We start from the raw sequence: 10,050 nt of genomic DNA on the forward strand, positions 1-10,050 counted from the left end.
GTATGAATATCCTTTACAATTTATAATTTCTAGTTTATTAAAAACCGATACACAAGCCCAGCTTGATAGAAACCTGAAGCTTATACACATATCCCCAAACTAATAAAATAAGAAGAAATCAAATAAAATCATCGACAATGTGAGAAAATCTCGTATCGCAAGTTCTTTGTCCTTCTCCTACAGTATAAACTTTGTTCACATCTCAATCATATAACTCTAATTTTCAAATGAAAACCGACTCAGATTTTTCTCAAGATGTTGCGTTTCAATAATAATACTGAAAAAAAAATGACACACAAAGATCCAAGCAATTCACGTTCACCCTTCAACTCAACGCAGAAAAAGCAAAAAGAATAGCAATCCAATCAGCAGCCAGCAGGGGAAAGAATGTTAATGCTACCAGATAAAGATCCTTCATTCTTTGGAAAATCAAGTTCTTCCTCAACGAGAAAATGAAAAGGACAAAAAAAAAGAAAACAGAGAAGGAAGAAGACCAACAAACACAAGATCCATTCAGCTTGTGCTAGTTGAGTCAGACAACACACCAGAAATTGAAGCAGAGTACCGACAGTTAAAAAATTAGCTGCATAAGTGTCATAATATTGCCATATGAAAGTGTCCATCTAAATTCTACAATATATATTCTCCCATTTCAGCAGAAATTGGAACACTCAATTGACTGCAATAATCACTGCATATGTCTCAAATCAATCTTGGGTTCCCAAAATACATCTTAAAATTCACAGGTACTTGAAGTTATTGATTCAATCAACAAAGCAATTTAAAAGCATAAGAATAATCCTCTCTTGAGAATACTCTGCTCTCTTTAAAAAAGTGAAATTTAAACAAGAAAAAATCAACAAGAACAATAACAAAAAAAAAAGAATAATAATTCAGTTGATACATGGTGAAATTTACATTGGTGATTCTAGTTTGATATGGTAGTCCACAGATAAATAACGCATAATACAGAAGCTAAAACCCCCAATTAAAACCCTAAAACGAAAACCCAAAACCTCCCAAATTTCACAGAACCATCATCATCATTGGGCACTTACCTCGCTTGTAAGGGATCGATGCTTTGCCTCATTGGAAACCTTGATGCTTCATAGTAGAGCAGAGAAGAGGTCGCTAGAGAGCACACAGTTTCTTTGACACTGCACAGAGAGGGCGAGTGAGAGAGAGTGAGTAAGAGAATGAGCGAGAAGAAAAGAACGAGGCACAGAATGCTTACTTGGTGAGCGCGGTGATGAATGGCAACGGTGAAGAAGAGATGAGCGACCACGAATCGAAGGTGAAAACCCTTGAAGAAAAAATGAGCAGCGGCGACGAATCAAACGAGAAGGCGCGCGAGTTTGTGTAGGTAGCGAGAATTGGTGACGAATCAAAGAAAAAATATTCATTAAGCTCAGTATATAGTGCAGAGATGAGGGTTACTCGATCGAATTGAAAGGGGAAGGACGATGAGAAGCGCAGAGATGACGATGGTGAGGGCAGCGCAGCGACGAGGAAGAGGGTGAAGAGGAGCGACGGTGAGTGGTGAGTGAGAGGGTTTCTGTAGCGAGAGGGTTTCTTCGCGATGGTGAGGTTTAAAGGGTTTCTTCGATGGTGACAGGGTTTCTAAATGGGGGTTGAGATGAAGGCTAAGTGTGAGTTTTGGAGGGACAAAAATTTCACTAGGTATGAGTTTTGCTTTCGGGAACTGAGGAATAAAATTTATCAAGTGTCCAGTTTTTTGCTCTAGATATATTAGGCATCACTTTTAAAATGCACCCAAAACTTAACAAATAGGCTACATTCTAAAAGCGCTCCCTTAGATATAAAAAGTGGACCTATAAATATTAACATTCAGCTACGCCTTATAAGTGATTTTTATAATACCTAAGGCTACACTTTTTAAATGATGTCAAAATTATGTTTCTTTTTCTCTTATAAAAAGGCATCACTGAGAAAAGGCATAGAATAGGCTACGCTTTTCAAATGTAGCTTAAAAAAAGTGTGGCTGAATGGGTATTTTCTTGTAGTGTTATTTTCTGGAGTTGTCTGCCATCTCTAATGAGATTCTGGCAGCTTGCACCTCAAGGATTCCCAGTTTCTCCATTACAAAGAGTGGCATGAGGTTTATTCCTGATCCAAGGTCACATAGAGCCCTCTCAAAGGTCATGGTGCCTATGGTACAAGGTATTAAGAACTTTCCAGGATCCTGTTTCTTCTGAGGCAATCTTAGTTGATCCAGATCACTTAGTTCATTGATGAGCAAGGGAGGTTCATCTTCCTGAGTCTCATTACCAAATAATTTGGCATTCAGCTTCATGATTGCACCAAGGTACTTGGCAACTTGCTCTTCAGTAACATCTTCATTCTCTTCAGAAGAAGAATACTCATCAGAGCTCATGAATGGCATAAGGAGGTTCAATGGAATCTCTATGGTCTCTAGATGAGCCTCAGATTCCTTTGGTTCCTCAGAGGGAAACTCCTTGTTCATCACTGGACGTCCCTGGAGGAGTTTCAGTGACCCTTTTACTCAGTTGGCCCACTTGTGCCTCCAAATTTCTTATGGAGGACCTTGTTTCGTTCATGAAACTTAAAGTGGCCTTAGATAGATCAGAGACTATATTTGCTAAGCTAGATGGATTCTGCTCAGAATTCTCTGTCTGTTGCTGAGTGGATGATGGAAAAGGTTTGCAGGGTTCTCAGGATCATAAGCTTCTTCTTCAGAAGATGCCTCTTTAGTACTGTTGGATGATTCCTTCAATCCATTCAGACTCTGAGAGATCATATTGACTTGCTGAGTCAATATTTTATTCTGAGCCAATATGGCATTCAGAGTATCAATTTCAAGAACTCCCTTCCTTATAGGCATCCCATTATTCACAGGATTCCGTTCAGAAGTGTACATAAACTGGTTATTTGCAACCATGTCAATGAGTTCTTGAGCTTCTGCAGGCATTTTCTTTAGGTGGATGGATCCACCTGCAGAATGGTCCAGTGACATCTTTGATAACTCAGACAGACCATCATAGAATATATCCAGGATTGTCCATTTTGAAAGCATGTCAGAAGGACACTTTTTGGTCAGTTCCTTGTATCTCTCCCAAGCTTCATAGAGGGATTCACCTTCTTTTTGTTTGAAGGTTTGAACATCCACTCTAAGCTTACTAAGCTTTTGAGGAGGAAAGAACTTGGCTAAGAAAGCCGTGACCAGCATATCCCAAGATATTAGGCTATCTTTAGGTTGAGAGTCCAACCATACTCTAGCTCTGTCTCTTACAGCAAATGGGAAAAGCATAAGCCTGTAGACCTCGGGATCAACCCCATTGGTCTTAACAGTATCACAGATCTGCAAGAATTCAGTTAAGAACTGAAAAGGATCTTCTGATGGAAGTCCATGAAACTTGCAATTCTGTTGCAAGAGAGAAACTAATTGAGGCTTAAGCTCAAAATTGTTTGCTCCAATGGCAGGGATTGAGATGCTTCTTCCATGTAAATTGGAATTTGGTGCAGTAAAGTCACCAAGCATCTTCCTTGCATTGTTATTATTTTTGGCCATGTTGTCTTCTTTTTCGAAAATTTCTGTCAGATTTTCTCCAGAGAGTTGTGCTTTAGCTTCCCTTAGCTTCCTCTTCAGAGTCCTTTCAGGTTCAGGATCAACTTCAACAAGAATGCTCTTATCCTTGTTCCTGCTCATATGAAAAAGAAGAGAACACAAAAGAAAATATGGAATCCTCTATGTCACAGTATAGAGATTCCTTTATGTGAGTAGAAGAGGAAAAGAATAGAAGAAGAAAAATTCGAACACCAAGGGGAAGAGACGGTTCGAATTTTGAGATGAAAAGAAGTGTTAGTAAATAAATAAAATAATTAGAAAGAGATGAGGGGGAGAGAATTTCGAAAATTAAATAAATTAAAATAAAGTATTTTTGTTTTTAATTTGAAATTAAAATAAAATTCAAAAATTAGAAAAAAAATAAAATTAAAATTAAAAATTAAATAATTAGTTAATTAAAAAGGAATTTTGAAAAAGATGAAGGTGATTTTCAAAAATTAGAGAGAAAATTAGTTAGGTAGTTTTGAAAAAGATATGATTGAAACAAAAAGATAAGATTGATTGAAAAAATATTTGAAAGTTATTTTTGAAAAAGATAAAAAGTTAGAAAAGATTTTGAAATTGATTTTGAAAAAGATATGATTGAGAGATATGATTGAAAATCATTTTGAAAAGGATTTGAAAAGGAAATTAAAAAGATTTGATTTTGAAAATTAAAGTTGATTACTTGACTAACAAGAAACTAAAAGATATGATTTTAAAATTTAAAGATTGAACCTTTCTTAATAGGCAAGTAACAACTTAATATTTTTGAATCAATGACATTAATTGTTAGCAAAGATTTGAAATTATGAAACAAAATAAGAAAAAGATTTTTGAAAATCATTTTGGAATTTTCGAAAATTATGAAAGAAAAATGAAAAAGATTTGATTTTTGAAAAAGATTTGAAAAAGATAAGATTTTTAAATTGAAAATTTGATTTGACTTCATAAGAAATAACTAAATTTTAAAAATTTTTGACTAAATCAAATCAAATTTTGGAAAATTATGAGTGAAATAAGAGAAAGATATTTATTTTATTTTTGAATTTTCAATGAAGAAAGAGAAAAATAACCCAAACACTCAATGCATGAAAATTTTGGGATCAAGACATGTGATGCATGCAAGAACACTATGAATGTCAAGATGAACACCAAGAACACTTTGAATGTCAAGATGAACACCAAGAACTTATTTTTGAAAAATTTTCAAGAAAAGAAAACATGCAAGACACCAAACTTAAAAATTTTTATTCTTTAGACATTAATAATTCAAGAATGCATATGAAAAATAATGAAAGACACAAAACAAGAAAATATGAAGATCAAACAAGAAGATTGGCCAAGAACAACTTGAAGATCATGAAGAATGCAATGCATGAAATTTTTGAAAATAATTTTTAGAAAATTAAAAAGATGCAATTGACACCAAACTTAAAACTTGAATCTAGACTAAACAAGAAACACAAAATATTTTTGGTTTTACTATTTTGTAAAATTTTTTTTTTGTATTTTTCAAAAATTAATTGGGAAAAATGAAAAAAGAAATTATTTTTTGTATTTTTCGAAAATAAGAAATAAAAAGCTTAAAAATAAAATAAAATTACCTAATCTGAGCAACAAGATGAACCGTCAGTTGTCCAAACTCAAACAATCCCCGGCAACGGCGCCAAAAACTTGGTGCGCAGAAATTGTGACGGTTCCATTCCTTGGTAACGGCGCTGAAAACTTTATACACACGTTCATAATCTTTATTCTTTGTCACAACTTCGCACAACTGACCAGCAAGTGCACTGGGTCATCCAAGTAATAAACCTTACGTGAGTAAGGGTCGATCCCACGGAGATTGTCGGCTTGAAGCAAGCTATGGTCACCTTGTAAATCACAGTCTGGCGGATTCAAATGTATTAAGAGATTATAGTATACTAAAAGATAATTAAAATAGGATAGAGATACTTATGTAATTCATTGGTGAGAGTTTCAGATAAGCGTGTAGAGATGCTTTCGTTCCTCTAAACCTCTACTTTCCTGCTGTCTTCATCCAACCATTCCTACTCCTTTCCATGGCAAGCTTTATGTAGGGCATCACCGTTGTCAATGGCTACATCTCGTCCTCTCTGTGAAAATGGTCCATTGCGCTGTCACTGCATGGCTAATCATCTGTCAGTTCTCGATCATACTGGAATAGGATTTACTATCCTTTTGCGTCTGTCACTACGCCCAGCACTCGCGAGTTTGAAGCTCGTCACAGCCATCCCTTCCCAGATCCTATTCGGAATACCACAGACAAGGTTTAGACTTTCTGGATCTCAAGAATGGCCATCCATGGGTTCTAACTTATACCACGAAGATTCTAATATCTCGGACTCGGTCCTCTGTATTAGATATCCAAGAGATATTCATTCTAGCTTGTTTGCATGTAGAACGGAAGTGTTTTTCTGGCACGCGTTCATAAGTGAGAATGATGATGAGCGTCACATAATCATCACATTCAACATGTTCTTGGGTGCGAATGGATCTCTTAGAATAGGAATAAGCTTGAATTGAATAGAAAAACAGAAGTACTTTGTATTAATTGATGAGGAACAGTAGAGCTCCACACCTTAATCTATGGTGTGTAGAAACTCTACCGTTTGAAAATACATAAGTGATAATGGTCCAGGCATGGCCGAGTGGCCAGCCCCCATGAAAGTCTAGGATAGCATAAAACTGATCAAAGATCCCTTACAAAGATAGTAAAAAGTCCTATTTATACTAAACTAGTTACTAGGGTTTACAAAAATGAGTAAATGATGCAGAAATCCACTTTTGGGGCCCACTTGGTGTGTGCTTGGCTAAGAATTGATCTTTATACGTGTAGAGGTCTTTCTTGGAGTTGAACGCCAGTTTGTAACCTGTTTCTGGCGTTTAACTCCACTTTGCACCTGTTTCTGGCGTTTGACTCTAGAATGTAACATGGAACTGGCATTCAACGCCAGTTTACATCGTCTAAATTCGGGCAAAGTATGGACTATTATATATTGATGGAAAGCCCTGGATGTCTACTTTTCAACGCAATTGAGAGCGTGCCATTAAGAGTTCTGCAGCTCCAGAAATTCCACTTTGAGTGCCGGGAGGTCAGAATCCAACAGCCTCTACAGTCCTTCTTCAACCTCTGAATCTGATTTTTGCTCAAGTCCCTCAATTTCAGCTAGAAAATACCTGAAATTACAGAAAAACACAAAACTCATAGTAAAGTCCAGAAATGTGAATTTTAATTAAAAACTAATAAAAATATACTAAAAACTAACTAAATTATACTAAAAACTATGTAAAAACAATGCCAAAAAGCGTATAAATTATCCGCTCATCATAGCCCCATTACAACCTATGAATAAGTCCTCATGATGAATGTATGCATGCATTGAATAATTGTTGATTGTTATATGAAAAACAAATCATTGAAAGCATGATTAGAAGAGAATTGAGTGATCGACCCTATACATTAGAGCGACTAGAGCGGATACACTTCCGGTGAGGGTTCGATGCTCAATTCCTTGTTCCCGGCTTTCATGAGCTTTTCTTCTTGCAAGTCTACTTATACTTCATTTTGATATTTGAATTGGTAGGATTCATGAATCATCATACTACTTAGCCCTACCTGCTTATATGTGTTATTGAGGATTGATTCATTTTTAAACCAAGTAGGTAGAATCATTGTGCATATAGTTGCATTCATATAGATAGGTGCATATAGTTTATTTGCATTGAATAAATGTTCATAACCCTTTTCTTGTCCTTCTTTATTCTTAGCATGAGGACATGCTTGGTTTAAGTGTGGGGAGATTTGATAAACCCCGATTTTGTGGTTTATCATGTGCTTAATTTGGGGGATTTTATCATATTTTCTCACATTTATTCAATGAAATAGCATGGTTTTGCAATTCTCCCTTGATTTGTGCATAAATGTGAAAACATGCTTTTTAGGCCCTAAAATAGCTAAATTTAATTCACTTTAATTCCATTTGATGCCTTGATATGTTTGTTGAGTGATTTCAGGATCATAAGGCAAGTATTGGATTGAAGAAGTGAGGAGAAAAGCATGCAAAGTGGGAGAACTCATGAAGAAATGAAGAAACCGTAAAGCTGTCAAGCCTGACCTCTTCACACTCAAACGACCATAACTTGAGCTACAGAGGTCCAAATGAGGTGGTTCTAGTTGCATTGGAAAGCTGGCATCTGGGGCTTCGAAATGATATAAAATTTGCTATATGTTACTTCACCTTCAGGGGCGCGCACGCGCCATGTACGCGTTCGCGCCGATGCTGCCCGTGGCTCACTAAAGTGAAATCGCCCCCAGCGATTTCTGAAGTACTTTGGGCCCAACCTAACTCATTTCTAATGCTATTTCATGCAGAATTCAAGCTTGGGCAAGGGGGAGCAATTTTCTATAGCATTAGCATCATGTAGGTTAGTTTCACGAGAGAGAAGCTCCCTCTTGTCTCTAGAATTAGGTTAGGTTAATTTATATCTTAGATCTAGGTTTAATTACATGTTTCCATCTTGTCTCTTCTATGATTTCTTACTTCTACTCTCTCATTTTCATGATTTGTAATGTTAGTTTCTCTTTTATGTTCATAGATGCTCTTGTTGGATTTGATTTACTTTTAATGCAATTTCATGTTTGATGTTTCTTTATTGTTGATTTGAGTTGTTGATCTTGTTTCCTTGCAATTTGTAGTTGGTAGATTTTACTATTCTTGCACATTTTTCTATGCTTTCCATGTATGCCTTCCCAGTGTTTGACAAAATGTTTGGAAGGATGTTAGAGTAGATTTTGAGCATTCTTGGCTTGGAAAGAGTAATTAGGTGATCTTGAGTCATGAAAACCCAACTTATGTTGGTGATCTAGAGTTGTTAGTTAATATTGTTTTCATTGACGCTAATCTTTTTCTAATTTAATTAGTAAGTTGATTAGGACTTTTGGATTGAGATTAGCTAGTCTTGTTAGACTTTCTCTCATGGAAGATAATATGATACCTTCTTCCAATGTTGGAGATGACGTATTAAGATAAATTCTTGTTCATTATTGTGATATGATTGATTAATCTTGTTTGACTTTCTCCCTTTGTGTTGGAGTTGACTAAATAAGATGAATTAATCATTGTATGACTAGGATAGAAAGCCTATGATCTCAATTCTTGCCATGAATGTCTCTCCTTATTAATTGCCTTCTTTAGTTACTTGCTTGATTTACTTTTCTTGCCATTTATTTTCTTGTCCTCTTATCAATCAAACAACCCCCTTACCCCCTTTATAGTCAATAATTGAGCATTTCATTGCAATTCCTCGTGAGACGACCCGGAGTTGAAATACTTCGGTTAATTCTTATTTGGGGTTTGTTATTTGTGACAACCAAATTTAATTTGATTTGAGGATTGACTATTGGTTTGGACTATACTAACAACGGAATTATTTTGTGGAATTCTGAACCAGTATAAATCCTTGCTATCACGCAACATTCGCACAACTTTCGGGTCAATGTATGGGAGGTGGAATTTTTCAATCCACGCATACGCGTCATGTGCGCGTGCGCATGGATGGGCAAAAATGCTTGATGTACGCGTTAAAACACCTTAAAACCTTATTTAACCTACTAAACTACCAATTATACTCAGCAAACTCAACAAAACATAAAATTAAACTAATTACCAATATGTACAAAAAGAGAAAATGAAAAGAAGTTACCATGGTGGGATGTCTCCCACCTAGCACTTTTGTTTATTGTCCTTAAGATGGACTTATGGGGAGCTCTTTTTCAAGGTGGCTTGTGCTTAAAGCTATCCTTGAACATCCACCAATGCTTGAATTTCCAATAAGCTCCATTCTTCAATTTTAATATCTTCAAGATTTAATGGAGTTCTTCACAAACCATGAGCTCCCAAATTTGATTTTCCTTGTGCGATCCGGGATCTCACACTTTGTTTTGACACCCGTCCTTAAATTGATCATTATCATTCCATCCGGGCGGCATGACCTTAGAATTCTCAAAGAAGCTTCCAAACAACTTCCTAGACCCATTCAATTTGGTTCCACACCAACCATTGCTATACAACTTTGGGCATGCAACCATCATGAGCTTAGAGTGATGTTTCCGACCACTACACAACTCTCTTTTACTTTTAACTTCACAAAGAGCTCTAAGTTGACCATCATTTTCAATCAAACCATATTCAAGTGAGAAAGTAAAGCTTAGGGATAAGAATTTTACCCACTTTAATGTTGTGTAGGATGGTGACTTAGGAAGGGGTGGTCGCAATGATCTTGCAAACTCCACTCCTTTGTGCTCTTCCTTGACTAGCTCCACCTCTTCACAAGCTTCCTCAATTTCAACCTTTTCCCTTTTATCACTTGGCTTGGTGTTGTCTTCAAGAACTTCGATTTCTTGCCCAATGGGAGGTGATTCAATTTTGGATAGGAATTCA

General features: G+C 36.1%; 1 non-coding gene across 1 annotated transcript; it reads left to right on the top strand.

Moving 5' to 3' along the window:
* Positions 1–3,049: 3,049 nt before the first annotated feature.
* Positions 3,050–3,157, top strand: LOC148567464 (small nucleolar RNA R71). Its single transcript, XR_015882763.1, has one exon. It is a non-coding gene; the product is annotated as a small nucleolar RNA R71 (small nucleolar RNA).
* Positions 3,158–10,050: the final 6,893 nt, after the last annotated feature.

The sequence above is a fragment of the Arachis ipaensis genome, chromosome B4 (genome assembly GCF_059453495.1).
Source record: "Arachis ipaensis isolate K30076 ecotype BB chromosome B4, ASM5945349v1, whole genome shotgun sequence".
In the NCBI taxonomy this organism is placed as follows: Eukaryota; Viridiplantae; Streptophyta; class Magnoliopsida; order Fabales; family Fabaceae; genus Arachis; species Arachis ipaensis.